At 35.1% G+C, this 17,506-nt stretch overlaps 1 protein-coding gene across 2 annotated transcripts in view; it reads left to right on the top strand.

Annotated features, from left to right (window-relative positions):
• The window catches only part of CLEC16A (C-type lectin domain containing 16A), a 420,420-nt gene that overhangs the window by 137,752 nt on the left and 265,162 nt on the right, over positions 1 to 17,506 (top strand). The gene's annotated exons all lie outside the window — the stretch shown is intronic.

Genomic DNA, 17,506 nt, shown 5'->3' with positions numbered 1-17,506 from the left:
TGGTGTTTCGGGTCTGGCTCTGTATTTGTCGACAAAACTCGTCATCCACACATTAAGAGAATCGGCTGGTTTGTTCTGCAACGCACTGAGCGGGAGACTCATTTTCAGTGTGTTGTCAGCAGTTGGCAGAAAAACAACCTCACGTGAGCAAGACTTCATTTTCAGGCTGCACGTACGGGCCACAGACTCCTGGGCGCTGACCTCTCTGTGTTTTGAATAAGCCTGAAGAACTTCTTTCATTTCTTCTCGTTCTGTCTCTGTTTCTGGGCTCATTTCTTTGACTATTGTTTTGAGATAGTCACTAAGCTCGCGTTCTGGTTTGGATATGTAGGACAACATGTACATGATGCAACCATACTCATCAAGAATGTACTGGATGTCCATGTTGGCATTCCAGGCCATCAGCAAATGGGGATTGTAGTTGTTCACCCAGCAGTCCTTGACATCACGCTTCATTAGAATAACGCTTGAGGAGGTCAATGCCTCAGTGTATGAGTTGTACTGATTGAAAGTCATATCACACTGTGCCAGTAGCTGTGACATGTCTTCAAGCTGCACTTTCGGGTTATTAAGCAAATCCCAGACTGGTTTCAGTTTGTTTTTGGCTGCTTGTGGTTTCATTGCACAATCTCCTTGTTCTTCTGGCATCGGATAAGTTATCCTCGTTTTTCTAACCGGTGGCTTTGGAAATCCAAATCTGCATACTCTGTTACCTTTCTTGCACGATTTTGAATGAGATCTGCTGTGCATTTGAAGTTCTGTTACAAATCTGTGAAGTAAGGCCTGTTTGCCTTCATCAGGCAGCTGGCATGAGATGTTATGATCTATAAAGGCACACACCTTGTCATCACTGTGTTGTCCAAATATAGGAGCTCCTGCTACCCAACAGAGACAATGTATATGAGGGCTCCCTCTCGCCTGAAATTCAACCCGGTAAAAGTAGTCGATAACTTCACCGATTGGCTGTGCAGGACCCAACAGCAGCTCTCGCATCAGAGCATCAACCCGTTTGTCAAACATGCGCATGGTGGTCACTGGGTTTCCTCGAAGAATGTCACACTTTTCAGCCCAGTCTAGCTCTGCAAAATCCACCTTTTGACCCTGTTGCGCCTTTATTGCCGTTATTACCTCTGGCCATCTGAATTCTGCAGCAGAGAAGGTAAGAAAAAAAGTTGGCTTACCCAATTGTCTGACCATGGCTAGCAAATTCTTCAGATTTTTATCCCAGTAAGCTGGACTCCCTCTCAGTGGTTGCATGAACCTAGTGGCATCTCGGTTTCGCACCAACCTCTCAACCTCACGCTTGTCCTGTAGCAACTTGTTGGATAATTCCGTCCATCCCTGGTATTTGGTTTTCCTTTTCTTAACTGGATGGACATGCTGCTTTTGGCCATGTGTGTCTCTGTGACAAACTGCGCAAAGAAGAGGTAGCTTGTGTCTCTTGCAAAACGAGTATCAACACAAAAAAGCCTTGCATTGAAATACATGCTCGGGGACAGTTTGACTTGTCTTGCCTGGTCCAATGTATTCTGTCCAGTAGGGAACTGAACAGGGAAAGCCATTGCCTCAAGCCTTGGAACTTTAAAGAAGCTGACAGGTGTGTTTCCTTGTGCAGGTGCAATGCTGAATATTCCATCACCATGTGTCAGTGCTTCCTCTCCAAGGTCAGATGGCTGTAAACAACTGTCTAGTCCAATTCCAGGTCTTAGTGCACCCTTCTCATCCTCTGCATTGGGAGGTTGTTGGTTATGGCCTTCCTGTTGCTCAGAAGCAGCCGGTAAACCTGCAGACTGTACCTCTGATGGATCACAATTTTCGATGCATTCAAGTATCTCCATCATTTCAGTTTCATCACAACTGTCGAGTTGCATCCCATCATCATTATCAGCATCATCATCAGCGATTGGCTCATCCACTCTGATTGAAATGTCCCTGTAGTCGGGGTGTGTGTCAATGAGTTTTGACAGACCTACTACTACATTTCTCATGTTGACATTGTGAAACAGCTGGTGGCCTTTGTAAGTCAGACGTCTTTTCAGCTTCACTCTGTGTAACTGGGATGTGCTGTGTGATCTTGGTAGAGTATTGACCGTGGTTTCCACCTCGGATGGCACACACACTACAGCGCCATGTATAGCTGCCTGTCGACCTTTGGGAAGTGTGATGATCTTGGCAAATGGCAGTATTTTGGCCAAAAGTTGTCTTTCCAGCACATTCAAATCGCAGAGTTCTGGGGGAATGGGCGCCAGCTCCATGTTGTTAGCCACAGCGATGGATGATTTGTGTCCTGCTTTTAAATGTGAATCACAGTTGTGACAAATCCATTCTTTGGTCCTTTCATCTGGTATGGTGCATTGTTCAGGGCCTTGACAGTGATTGTTGCACACATGGACATATTTCCCTGTCAAACAGGCAGCAACAATATGTAGATTCTTCTTGTAATTGCTGTGAATGCAATGTTTCACTTGGTTAGGGAAAAGGGTACGATGACACATCGTGCACACAAAAGTTGGCCCAGCTTTAATGCATTTATGGAAAGTGGATATAGCTGTCTGCATTAGGCTGTTGTCCACTGGTTGACAGCATTCCTGCATGACACGAGTCCATCGTCTGTATTTCATTCTTATTTTGAAGGCACATTGCATCTTATGGATTATGTGAAAATCTGCTTGAGTGTGACGCTTCATTTTCATGTAACTAATGCACTGTTGCAAGTGATGTTTTCTGAAAGCAGGATCATTATGATATTTTCTGGTGATGTATTGCTTCTTCTTCAAGGTAAAATTGGCATCTGTCGCATATTTGCTGGTTGTGTATTGCTTCTGCTTTAACTTGAAACATGCATCTGTTGCATATTTTCTGGTGATGTATTGCTTCTTCTTCAAGTTAAAATTGGCATCTGTCGCATATTTGCTGGTTGTGTATTGCTTCTGCTTTAACTTGAAACATGCATCTGTTGCATATTTTCTGGTGATGTATTGCTTCTTCTTCAAGTTAAAATTGGCATCTGTCGCATATTTGCTGGTTGTGTATTGCTTCTGCTTTAGCTTGAAACATGCATCTGTTGCATATTTTCTCGTGATGTATTGCTTCTTCTTCAAGTTAAAATTGGCATCTGTCGCATATTTGCTGGTTGTGTATTGCTTCTGCTTTAACTTGAAACATGCATCTGTTGCATATTTTCTGGTGATGTATTGCTTCTTCTTCAAGTTAAAATTGGCATCTGTCGCATATTTGCTGGTTGTGTATTGCTTCTTCTTTAACTTGAAACATGCATCTGTTGCATATTTTCTGGTGATGTATTCCTTCTGTTTCAACTTGAAATCAGCATCTGCTCTGTATCGGCTGATGATGTAAGTCCTCTTCTTATTGGTGACAGACATCTTTGTAGCCTTGAAATCACGCCTTCTTTCATTTCTGTGTCTTGTGTTCAGTTTTTGTCGCTGCTGTACATTTAATTTGGAAAATGCCTTACTGTCCTTCCATATGCCCTGTGAGGATTTTGCATCAAGTGACCATGTAGAATGCTTGTTGGCTGGGAATCCAGTGTGTGTTGCATCTTTGGTCATCTGTGTAACTTTGTTCTCCACATGCTTTCCATTATGTGGTTTGTCAGATTGCACCGGTGGGGACAGCAAACCATCTGCCAGACGTCTTGCACAATGAAATGAGACTGGCATGAAGTCATACTGCAGTCCATCAATAGGGCCTCTGGTGTCTGTAAGGAGCAATTCATACAACTTATAAATCCTTGCTCCCATATCACTCAAATGTGTAAAAGTGATCATAACAGCTTTTCCTTTTCCAGTGGCAGGAAGTCCATCTTTATTTCGACTATGAGAATCAAACAGTCCATATCTCCCAGACTTGTCTCTGAACAATGCAATACAAAATGGCGTTACTATAAAAAGTGCATGTGTAACATCTGCATTGAGGCACTGAAGTCTTGTTGAGAGGTCAACAAACCAACCTTGGTTGTCACTGTCGACCGTGGCTCTCACACATCCCGATAACACTGTAGATTTAACAACATTATACTCATATTTGTCAGTGTTGACTCTGAGGGGCACTTCTTCCATTGTCAAGTGTTGGTGCTGATAGACATTTCTTCTTTTTAGCTGTTTTATTGTTGTGCCATACAAGCTATTGCCCTTCTTCAGTATTTGATCAAGATCATCCTTCCTCACATCATTAAGCTCACTGTGGTATGCCAAAAATGTCAGAGCCATGCATGTACACTGTTTGTTCCTTAACCTTCCATAGCCATGATGACCCTGATGAAATGATGCCTGCACAGATATCTCACTTGGTACACATGGTTCTTGCATGCCATGGTTTTCAGAAGTGCCCATCACACTGTCACTGTGCTCTTGAACTTGACACTGAGTTGAACATGGGAATGACACCACAGGTTCACTATATACCTCGAGGGCACATTCACTGTCACAAACCTCCATTTCCACTATGCTGCTGTGGGGCTCTGGATCCAGAATGTCACAAACCTCCATTTCCACTATGCTGCTGTGGGGTTCTGGATCCAGAATGTCACAAACCTCCATTTCCACTATGCTGCTGTGGGGCTCCAGATCCCGAAAGCATGGGTCTGAAAGGTTAAGTTTAGCCCAGCGTATCTTTGCAGCTTTAGATCTCTTTCCTTTAGATGGCATGATGATATTCACACAGCTCTAATTTCTTTTCAGAAATGTAGCTAGTTGAAACACCTCAAATACTCTCTACTATAGAAAACTTATTTCCCAACCTTTAACCAGAAGCCGGGAAAACTGTCCCGAATTCAAAATTAGATTTCAAATATGGCAGAGAAGAGCGGTAAAAACAAACTGCTTAAAATTGCTCACTTCACTGGCGTCTTCACAATTTCTGTGGAAATTGTGTGGTGTTCTGGCCTCCACACACTGGAGTGGGCAGGTTAGCTTTTGTCTCTCTGCTTCCTGCTCACACAGCTGGGTTCCTATGGCAACTCCCTCCACACCAAGGGCAGAGTCATGGTTATAAACAAACTGCTCCAAGTTGCTGACATCACTGGCGATTGCCATCTTCAAACGCTTGTAGTTTTAAAAGTATAAATGCTACCGTGAAAAGGTTTATACTGTGACAATCACAAGAAACAGACCTAAATTTTGGTATATAGTATGTCTCTGCAATATTAAAAATGAAGGCACAGTCGCAGTTTAAAAACGTCCCTTAAAATTTATTGTGTCTAAAGTGGAGTTTCAATGAAAGTCAATGGGAGGGGTGAGGTCCAAACAAATGGTCATATTGTGAAAACTATCAGGAGTATGTCCTAGCCGTGAACATTTTTAGTGACAGCAGGGTTAGCTGAACGTTTTGATATAAGATATGTGTAGGTGGGCTTGAAAATGGCAGAGTGATGGCAGTTTACAAATCATGTCCTGATTTTTCCTTCTACACTCTAGATTTGTCACTTCTCACTCTAGTTGCTCAATGCATTCCTATGGGAAAATGTCGCCACAAAAACCGCGATATTTCGTGAACGATTTGGCGAAACGTTCCACAAAGTAATAGCAATCCGATCGGGAACAATCCGCACGTTTTGATATATTACTTGTCTTTGTAGTGTAAAAACTGTGGGAGGAGTTAGCGTGGCAAATATGGCTATAATAAGAAACGGAATAAAAATAAGAACTAGACAATCTACAATTTCTGGGGAAATTGTGTAAAGTGTTCTTGCCGCAACCTTTACCAAATGATTGATGAAATGTAAGCAGTGCACATTGCAAGCCTGATAGTGAGAAATGCATTTCAGCTTGTATTTTGAAGCTCACAGTCCAGCCTCGTGAGTCATCTGCCTCTTGAGTGACCTTTGGTTGCTGCACCTGGAGAGGGCGGAGCAGGCTCACTGTGCTGAGACAGCTGGGTTGCTATGACAACTCACTCTGAGAGGAATGTCAGCATGCCTGTTCTAAACAGGCTTTTTAAACTTGCCAAGTTCAATTGCGTGCTAAAATTAGTATTAATTAAATATTAAAGAAAAGAAACATAGTGTCTTATCCGGGATATCAATTATTTATTTTTATTTTAATTTTAATTTTTATTTTATTTTAATTTTATTTTAATTTTAATTTTTATTATTTTATTTTATTTTATTTTTAATTTTATTTTTATTTTTATTTTATTTTAATTTTTATTTTAATTTTATTTTTATTTTAATTTTATGTTAATTTTATTTTGATTTTAATTTTTTTTTAATTTTAATTTTATTTTTATTTTAATTTTTATTTTTATTTTATTTTTAATTTTATTTTAATTTTAATTTTATTTTTTTTTTATTTTAATTAAATTTTTATTTTATTTTTAATTTTTATTTTGTTTTAATGTTAATTTTTAATTTTATTTTTATTTTAATTTTATTTTATTTTTATTTTTATCCAGACTGAATAATAACACCATCTCATTTATACAGAAGGAACTGTCATTCCCACTGCAAATATTTTTTATTTTTTATTTATATTTTTCATTCATAGTTTTTGTTTTTTCACATTGATAAATTAATTTATTTTATATATTTACACAAATCATATATTTAAGTATAATTAATTGATGTAATTATTTGATTATCGGTGGTACACTTATGAATTCATTATATCACATAAGGTAGAATATATTGGAGCGCGGTACACTACTGGCATTCGTGAACATTTTTAGTGACAGCAGGGTTAGCTGAACGTTTTGATATAAGATATGTGTAGGTGGGCTTGAAAATGAAAGAGTGATGGCAGTTTACAAATCATGTTCTGATTTTTCTGATTTTTCCTTTGCACACTCTATCTGTGCTGTGCTGCTCAATGCATTCCTATGGGAAAATTTCGCCGCAAAAACCGTGATATTTCTTGAACGATTCGGCGAAACGTTCTACAAAGTAATAGCAATCCGATCGGGATCAATGCGCACGTTTTGATATATTACTTGTCTTTGTAGTGTAAAAACTGTGGGAGGAGTTAGCGTGGCAAATATGGCTATAATAAGAATAAGAATTAGATTTCAAATATGGCAGAGAAGAGCGGTTAAAAACAAACTGCTTCAAATTGCTTACTTCACTGGCGTCTTCACAATTTCTGTGGAAATTGTGTGGTGTTCTGGCCTCCACACAACTGGAGTGGGCAGGTTAGCTTTTGTCTCTCTGCTTCCTGCTCACACAGCTGGGTTCCTATGGCAACTCCCTCCACACCAAGGGCAGAGTCATGGTTATAAACAAACTGCTCCAAGTTGCTGACATCACTGGCGATTGCCATCTTCAAACGGTTGTAGTTTTAAAAGTATAAATGCTACCGTGAAAAGGCTTATATTGTGACAATCACAAGAAACAGACCTAAATTTTGATATATAGTATGTCTCTGCAATATTAAAAATGAAGGCACAGTCGCAGTTTAAAAACGTCCCTTAAAATTTCTTGTGTCTAAAGTGGAGTTTCAATGAAAGTCAATGGGAGGAGTGAGGTGCAAACACATGGTCATATTCTGAAAACTATCAGGAGTATGTCCTAGCCGTGAACATTTTTAGTGACAGCAGGGTTAGCTGAACGTTTTGATATAAGATATGTGTAGGTGGGCTTGAAAATGACATAGTTATGGCAGTTTACAAATCATGTTCTGATTTTTCCTTTCACACTGCAGCTTTCTCACTCTAATGTGACTCAGCTGCCCCCTGAGTGACCTTTGCTTGCACCTGTTACCTCAGTCAGTCACAGGTGTGTGAGGAGCTGTGCTCTAAACAGGCTGTTTAAACTTGCCAAGTTCACTGGCGATTGCCATTTTCAAACGCTTGTAGTTTTAAAAGTATAAATGCTACCGTGAAAAGGTTTATATTGTGACAATCACAAGAAAAAGACCTACAGTTTGATGTATAGTATGTCTCTGAAAGATAACAAATGAAGGCACAGTCGCAGTTTAAAAACGTCCCTTAAAATTTCTTGTGTCTAAAGTGGAGTTTCAATGAAAGTCAATGGGAGGGATGAGGTCCAAACAAATGGTCATATTCTGAAAACTATCAGGAGTATGTTCTAGCCGTGAACATTTTTAGTGACAGCAGGGTTAGCTGAACGTTTTGATATAAGATATGTGTAGGTGGGCTTGAAAATGGCAGAGTGATGGCAGTTTACAAATCATGTTCTGATTTTTCCTTTGCACACTCTAGCTGTGCTCTGCTGCCACTCTAGATGCACCATTCATTCCTATGGGAAAATTTCGCCACAAAAACCGCGATATTTCTTGAACGATTCGGCGAAACGTTCTACAAAGTAATAGCAATCCGATCGGGAACAATCCGCACGTTTTGATATATTACTTGTCTTTGTAGTGTAAAAACTGTGGGAGGAGTTAGCGTGGCAAATTTGGCTATAATAATAAGAACTAGAAAATCTACAATTTCTGGGGAAATTGTGTAAAGTGTTCTTGCCGCAACCTTTACCAAATGATTGATGAAATGTAAGCAGTGCACATTGCAAGCCTGATAGTGAGAAATGCATTTCAGCTTGTATTTTGAAGCTCACAGTCCAGCCTGGTGAGTCATCTGCCTCTTGAGTGACCTTTGGTTGCTGCACCTGGAGAGGGCGGAGTAGGCTCACTGTGCTGAGACAGCTGGGTTGCTATGACAACTCACTCTGAGAGGAATGTCAGCATGCTTGTTCTAAACAGGCTTTTTAAACTTGCCAAGTTCAATTGCGTGCTAAAATTAGTATTAATTAAATATTAAAGAAAAGAAACATAGTGTCTTATCCGGGAGATCAATTATTTATTTTTAATTTTATTTTTATTTTCATTTTGATTTTGATTTTTATTTTTGCTATTTTTATTTTTTATTTCTTTTTCATTTTAATTTTAATTTTATTTTATTTTAATTTTCATTTTCATTTTCATTTTCATTTTTATTTTTATTTTAATTTAATTTTAATTTTATTTTATGTTTATGTTTATTTTAATTTTATTTTTATTTTTATGTTTATGTTTATGTTTATTTATTTTTTTTTTAAATTTTATTTTTATTTTAATTTTATTTTAATTTTAATTTTATTTTAATTTTAATTTTTATTTTTATTTTTATTTTATTTTCTTTTTTATTTTCATTTTCATTTTTTTTATTTTTACTTTTATTTTTATTTTATTTTTATTTTATTTTTATGTTTATGTTTATTTTTATTTTAATTTTAATTTTATTTTAATTTTATTTTTATTTTTATCCAGACTGAATAATAACACCATCTCATTTATACAAAAGGAACTGTCATTCCCACTGCAAATATTTTTTATTTTTTATTTATATTTTTCATTCATAGTTTTTGTTTTTTCACATTGATAAATTAATTTATTTTATATATTTACACAAATCATATATTTAAGTATAATTAATTGATGTAATTATTTGATTATCGGTGGTACACTTATGAATTTATTATATCACATAAGGTAGAATATATTGGAGCGCGGTACACTACTGGCATTCGTGAACATTTTTAGTGACAGCAGGGTTAGCTGAACGTTTTGATAGAAGATATGTGTAGGTGGGCCTGAAAATGAAAGAGTGAATGCAGTTTACAAATCATGTTCTGATTTTTCCTTCCACACTGCAGCTTTCTCACTTCTCACTCTAATGTGACTCAGCTGCCCCCTGAGTGACCTTTGGTTGCACCTGTTACCTCAGTCAGTCACAGGTGTGTGAGAAGCTCTGTTCTAAACACACTGCTCAAACTTGCCAAATTCACTGGCAATTGCCATCTTCAAACGCTTGTAGTTTTAAAAGTATAAATGCTACCGTGAAAAGGTTTATATTGTGACAATCACAAGAAACAGACCTAAATTTTGATATATAGTATGTCTCTGCAATATTAAAAATGAAGGCACAGTCGCAGTTTAAAAACATCTCTTAAAATGTCAGGTATCTAGAGTGGAGTTTCAATGAAAGTCAATGGGAGGGGTGAGGTGCAAACAAATGGTCATATTCTGAAAACTATCAGGAGTATGTCCTAGCCGTGAACATTTTTAGTGACAGCAGGGTTAGCTGAACGTTTTGATATAAGATATGTGTAGCTGGGCTTGAAAATGACATAGTTATGGCAGTTTACAAATCATGTTCTGATTTTTCCTTTCACACTGTAGCTTTCTCAGTCTAATGTGACTCAGCTGCCCCCTGAGTGACCTTTGCTTGCACCTGTTACCTCAGTCAGTCACAGGTGTGTGAGAAGCTCTGCTCTAAACAGGCTGTTTAAACTTGCCAAGTTCACTGGCGATTGCCATTTTCAAACGCTTGTAGTTTTAAAAGTATAAATGCTACCATGAAAAGGTTTATATTGTGACAATCACAAGAAACAGACCTAAATTTTGATGTATAGTATGTCTCTGAAAGATAAAAAATGAAGGCACAGTCGCAGTTTAAAAACATCCCTTAAAATGTCAGGTATCTAGAGTGGAGTTTCAATGAAAGTCAATGGGAGGGGTGAGGTCCAAACAAATGGTCATATTGTGAAAACTATCAGGAGTATGTCCTAGCCGTGAACATTTTTAGTGACAGCAGGGTTAGCTGAACGTTTTGATATAAGATATGTGTAGGTGGGCTTGAAAATGGCAGAGTGATGGCAGTTTACAAATCATGTTCTGATTTTTCTGATTTTTCCTTTGCACACTCTAGCTGTGCTCTGCTGCTCAATGCATTCCTATGGGAAAATTTTGCCGCAAAAACCGCGATATTTCTTGAACAATTTGGCGAAACGTTCCACAAAGTAATAGCAATCCGATCGGGAACAATCCGCACGTTTTGATATATTACTTGTCTTTGTAGTGTAAAAACTGTGGGAGGAGTTAGCGTGGCAAATATGGCTATAATAAGAATAAGAATAAGAATATATATGTGAGATAACAATAAGTGTTCCTTGCTATGCAAGAACACTTAATAAGAACTAGACAATCTACAATTTCTGGGGAAATTGTGTAAAGTGTTCTTGCCGCAACCTTTACCAAATGATTGATGAAATGTAAGCAGGGCACATTGCAAGCCTGATAGTGAGAAATGCATTTCAGCTTGTATTTTGAAGCTCACAGTCCAGCCTCGTGAGTCATCTGCCTCTTGAGTGACCTTTGGTTGCTGCACCTGGAGAGGGCGGAGTAGGCTCACTGTGCTGAGACAGCTGGGTTGCTATGACAACTCACTCTGAGAGGAATGTCAGCATGACTGTTCTAAACAGGCTTTTTAAACTTGCCAAGTTCAATTGCGTGCTAAAATTAGTATTAATTAAATATTAAAGAAAAGAAACATAGTGTCTTATCCGGGATATCAATTATTTATTTTTATTTTTATTTTTTTTTATTTTAATTTTAATTTTTATTTTATTTTATTTTTAATTTTATTTTTATTTTAATTTATTTTAATTTTATGTTAATTTTAATTTTATTTTTATTTTAATTTTATTTTTATTTTAATTTTATGTTAATTTTTATTTTATTTTTAATTTTATTTTTATTTTAATTTAATTTAAATTTTATGTTAATTTTAATTTTATTTTTATTTTAATTTTATTTTTATTTTAATTTTATGTTAATTTTAATTTTATTTTTATTTTAATTTTATTTTTATTTTATTTTAATTTTATTTTATTTTTAATTTTATTTTTATTTTATGTTATTTTTATTTTATGTTATTTTAATTTTATGTTAATTTTATTTTTATTTAATTTTTTTTTTAATTTTAATTTTATTTTATTTTTTAATTTTTATTTTTATTTTATTTTAATTTTATTTTAATTTAATTTTTATTTTATTTTTATTTTTATCCAGACTGAATAATAATACCATCTCATTTATACAGAAGGAACTGTCATTCCCACTGCAAATATTTTTTATTTATTTTAATTTTAATTTTAATTTAATTTTTATTTTATTTTTCATTTTATTTTTGTTTTAATTTTAATTTTTAATTTTATTTTTATTTTAATTTTATTTTATTTTTTTATTTTAATTTTAATTTTATTTTATTTTTATCCAGACTGAATAATAACACCATCTCATTTATACAGAAGGAACTGTCATTCCCACTGCAAATATTTTTTATTTTTATTTATATTTTTCATTCATAGTTTTTGTTTTTTCACATTGATAAATTAATTTATTTTATATATTTAAACAAATCATATATTTAAGTATAATTAATTGATGTAATTATTTGATTATCGGTGGTACACTTATGAATTCATTATATCACATAAGGTAGAATATATTGGAGCGCGGTACACTACTGGTATTCGTGAACATTTTTAGTGACAGCAGGGTTAGCGGAACGTTTTGATATAAGATATGTGTAGGTGGGCTTGAAAATGAAAGAGTGATGGCAGTTTACAAATCATGTTCTGATTTTTCTGATTTTTCCTTTGCACACTCTAGCTGTGCTGTGCTGCTCAATGCATTCCTATGGGAAAATTTCGCCGCAAAAACCGCGATATTTCTTGAACGATTCGGCGAAACGTTCTACAAAGTAATAGCAATCCGATCGGGATCAATGCGCACGTTTTGATATATTACTTGTCTTTGTAGTGTAAAAACTGTGGGAGGAGTTAGCGTGGCAAATATGGCTATAATAAGAAAAAGAATTAGATTTCAAATATGGCAGAGAAGAGCGGTTAAAAACAAACTGCTTCAAATTGCTTACTTCACTGGTGTCTTCACAATTTCTGTGGAAATTGTGTGGTGTTCTGGCCTCCACACAACTGGAGTGGGCAGGTTAGCTTTTGTCTCTCTGCTTCCTGCTCACACAGCTGGGTTCCTATGGCAACTCCCTCCACACCAAGGGCAGAGTCATGGTTATAAACAAACTGCTCCAAGTTGCTGACATCACTGGCGATTGCCATCTTCAAACGGTTGTAGTTTTAAAAGTATAAATGGTACCGTGAAAAGGCTTATATTGTGACAATCACAAGAAACAGACCTAAATTTTGATATATAGTATGTCTCTGCAATATTAAAAATGAAGGCACAGTCGCAGTTTAAAAACGTCCCTTAAAATTTCTTGTGTCTAAAGTGGAGTTTCAATGAAAGTCAATGGGAGGAGTGAGGTGCAAACAAATGGTCATATTCTGAAAACTATCAGGAGTATGTCCTAGCCGTGAACATTTTTAGTGACAGCAGGGTTAGCTGAACGTTTTGATATAAGATATGTGTAGGTGGGCTTGATAATGACATAGTTATGGCAGTTTACAAATCATGTTCTGATTTTTCCTTTCACATTGTAGCTTTCTCACTCTAATGTGACTCAGCTGCCCCCTGAGTGACCTTTGCTTGCACCTGTTACCTCAGTCAGTCACAGGTGTTTGAGAAGCTGTGCTCTAAACAGGCTATTTAAACTTGCCAAATTCTCTGGCGATTGCCATCTTCAAACGCTTGTAGTTTTAAAAGTATAAATGCTACCGTGAAAAGGTTTATATTGTGACAATCACAAGAAAAAGACCTACAGTTTGATGTATAGTGTGTCTCTGAAAGATAACAAATGAAGGCACAGTCGCAGTTTAAAAACGTCCCTTAAAATGTCTGGTGTCTAGAGTGGAGTTTCAATGAAAGTCAATGGGAGGTGTGAGGTCCAAACAAATGGTCATATTGTGAAAACTATCAGGAGTATGTCCTAGCCGTGAACATTTTTAGTGACAGCAGGGTTAGCTGAACGTTTTGATATAAGATATGTGTAGGTGGGCTTGAAAATGAAAGAGTGATGGCAGTTTACAAATCATGTTCTGATTTTTCTGATTTTTCCTTTGCACACTCTAGCTGTGCTGTGCTGCTCAATGCATTCCTATGGGAAAATTTCGCCGCAAAAACCGCGATATTTCTTGAACGATTCGGCGAAACGTTCTACAAAGTAATAGCAATCCGATCGGGATCAATGCGCACATTTTGATATATTACTTGTCTTTGTAGTGTAAAAACTGTGGGAGGAGTTAGCGTGGCAAATATGGCTATAATAAGAATAAGAATAAGAATATATATGTGAGATAACAATAAGTGTTCCTTGCTATGCAAGAACACTTAATAAGAATAAGAATATACTTGTGAGATAACAATAAGTGTTCCTTGCTATGCAAGAACACTTAATAAGAATATATATGTGAGATAACAATAAGTGTTCCTTGCTATGCAAGAACACTTAATAAGAATATATTTGTGAGATAACAATAAGTGTTCCTTGCTATGCAAGAACACTTAATAAGAATATACTTGTGAGATAACAATAAGTGTTCCTTGCTATGCAAGAACACTTAACTAGACAATCTACAATTTCTGGGGAAATTGTGTAAAGTGTTCTTGCCGCAACCTTTACCAAATGATTGATGAAATGTAAGCAGTGCACATTGCAAGCCTGATAGTGAGAAATGCATTTCAGCTTGTATTTTGAAGCTCACAGTCCAGCCTCGTGAGTCATCTGCCTCTTGAGTGACCTTTGGTTGCTGCACCTGGAGAGGGCGGAGTAGGCTCACTGTGCTGAGACAGCTGGGTTGCTATGACAACTCACTCTGAGAGGAATGTCAGCATGTCTGTTCTAAACAGGCTTTTTAAACTTGCCAAGTTCAATTGCGTGCTAAAATTAGTATTAATTAAATATTAAAGAAAAGAAACATAGTGTCTTCTCCGGGATATCAATTATTTATTTTTATTTTAATTTTATTTTATTTTATTTTTAATTTTATTTTTATTTTAATTTTAATTTTATTTTTAATTTTAATTTAATTTTATTTTATTTTTATTTTTATTTTATTTTATTATTAATTTTATTTTTATTTTTATTTTAATTTTAATTTTATGTTAATTTTAATTTTATTTTTATTTTAATTTTATTTTATTTTTAATTTTATTTTTATTTTATTTTAATTTTAATTTTATTTTTATTTTAATTTAATTTTATTTTTAATTTTATTTTTATTTTAATTTTAATTTTATTTTTATTTTAATTTTATTTTTATTTTAATTTTATTTTATTTTTTTATTTTAATTTTAATTTTATTTTTATTTTTATCCAGACTGAATAATAACACCATCTCATTTATACAGAAGGAACTGTCATTCCCACTGCAAATATTTTTTATTTTTTATTTATATTTTTCATTCATAGTTTTTGTTTTTTCACATTGATAAATTAATTTATTTTATATATTTACACAAATCATATATTTAAGTATAATTAATTGATGTAATTATTTGATTATCGGTGGTACACTTATGAATTCATTATATCACATAAGGTAGAATATATTGGAGCGCGGTACACTACTGGCATTCGTGAACATTTTTAGTGACAGCAGGGTTAGCTGAACGTTTTGATATAAGATATGTGTAGGTGGGCTTGAAAATGAAAGAGTGATGGCAGTTTACAAATCATGTTCTGATTTTTCTGATTTTTCCTTTACACACTCTAGCTGTGCTCTGCTGCTCAATGCATTCCTATGGGAAAATTTCGCCGCAAAAACCGCGATATTTCTTGAACGATTCGGCGAAACGTTCCACAAAGTAACAGCAATCCGATCGGGAACAATCCGCACGTTTTGATATATTACTTGTCTTTGTAGTGTAAAAACTGTGGGAGGAGTTAGCGTGGCAAATATGGCTATAATAAGAAACGGAATAAAAATAAGAATAAGAATATATATGTGAGATAACAATAAGTGTTCCTTGCTATGCAAGAACACTTAATAAGAATATATATGTGAGATAACAATAAGTGTTCCTTGCTATGCAAGAACACTTAATAAGAATATATTTGTGAGATAACAATAAGTGTTCCTTGCTATGCAAGAACACTTAATAAGAATAAGAATATATATGTGAGATAACAATAAGTGTTCCTTGCTATGCAAGAACACTTAATAAGAATAAGAATATATATGTGAGATAACAATAAGTGTTCCTTGCTATGCAAGAACACTTAATGAATACAGGAGGATTCAATATGTCCACTCATTCTCAGACTATGCTCACCCAATCACAGAAGACTCCACCTCAAGCTCACCCACCCATAACTGTCAAATCCATGACCAAATTATAAGTTCCTAATCTCCTGATGTACATTATACAAACCTTTAAGCCATATGTCATTCATATACATAACTAATGTTATTGTGCACTGATAGAAACATTTGACTTTTCTATGTTTTGTTTTTTGTTTCTATGAATAAAATCTTTAATTCTTCTTGTTCAATCTTGCATTGCTAATTTTTTTTTACATTTATTATTAAACAAATATTCTTTTAAAAATACAAATATGTATATACATTTTTAGATACGGTTTAGACTAATTACTATGAATAAATATGCTAACATATTTGAAAATCTATATTATGATATTACTTTCAAATTGTAATCTTTCAGCACATTGGATATCGCTGCACAAGTTTCTAGGTTTATCCTACCGACTGTGCTGATATCCCTGTGGACAATTTCAGGTCTTCATAAGATCTTCGCATTGCTAGGTAACGGAGGGTTGTTATGAGCCTTTCCTCAGCAGTGATGGATTTGTGCATCAAAGAGTCTGTTTTCTTGATGTATGGTCCAACCAGGCTTAGGAGGAGCTCAAACGACTGCTGCAACATTCATAAATCGTTCTTGTAACCCTCCGGATTGTTTTCTTTTAGGTTTGACAGCAGGATCATGTGTGAAAACTTATCATGTTGAAGAAGCCAATCTTTGGACCTTACCCTGCTCTTCCTTGTCTTTTTTTTTTTTTCTTCTTTCCTCCTCCAAAGCTACAATACTAATACTAAAGTTTTCTTTTCGAAATGTTGCAATCTATTTTCGTGGAATATTATCTGTGCAGCGCCCTTGATATGACCATACGAGTGTACAGTGGATGTGTCTGTATGGGTTTGAGAGGTCAAAAATTACATAATTTCCAGATCTATAGGGTAAAATTGATGACTTGGCAGACAATTTTCGAAATCATCGGTGGCAGCTTTGAAATACAGAACAAACAACATTTTCGAATTTCAAATGACAAATCGTTTGTTTGTAATTCGACCCATATATGTCCTACATAATAGGGAAACATGCATAGCTGAGGCTGTTAGTCACCTGCTGAGTGATGGAGGGGGCAGGATATTTACTGTCAGAAATAACTCATATAGATGGCAGAGGAAGGAGCAGCAAGATTCACATTAGATGCTATAGATTGAGCCAAGTACACTCTATAGAAGGATATGCTTTGTTCATTTTTCAATTCAGTGGTTTACAAATCTTGTAATGTGACTGTGAGGTAAAGGCAAATGTTGAATTTAACCTGTGCTAATGTTTGTAAATTTTTCATAAATAGATCCCTAAGTTCATGAAATATGATATATTTTCAGCTGCAGATCGACTGTAGTGAAAAATGCCTGCATGAATGTTATTGTATGTTTTCAGCCAAATCTTTACCATTGTAAATTATCCATTGTTAATGTTCCTCCCTGATTTTGCACATCACATAAACATGAAATATATTTTAATAGATGTACAACGTATGTTAACTTGTG

Source organism: Staurois parvus, unplaced genomic scaffold (assembly GCF_062004578.1).
Source record: "Staurois parvus isolate SC_StPar_1 unplaced genomic scaffold, SC_StPar_1.0 ptg000477l, whole genome shotgun sequence".
Taxonomy (NCBI): Eukaryota; Metazoa; Chordata; class Amphibia; order Anura; family Ranidae; genus Staurois; species Staurois parvus.
Note: the sequence above shows the minus strand (reverse complement) of the source record. Positions and strands in the feature narration are given on the sequence as shown.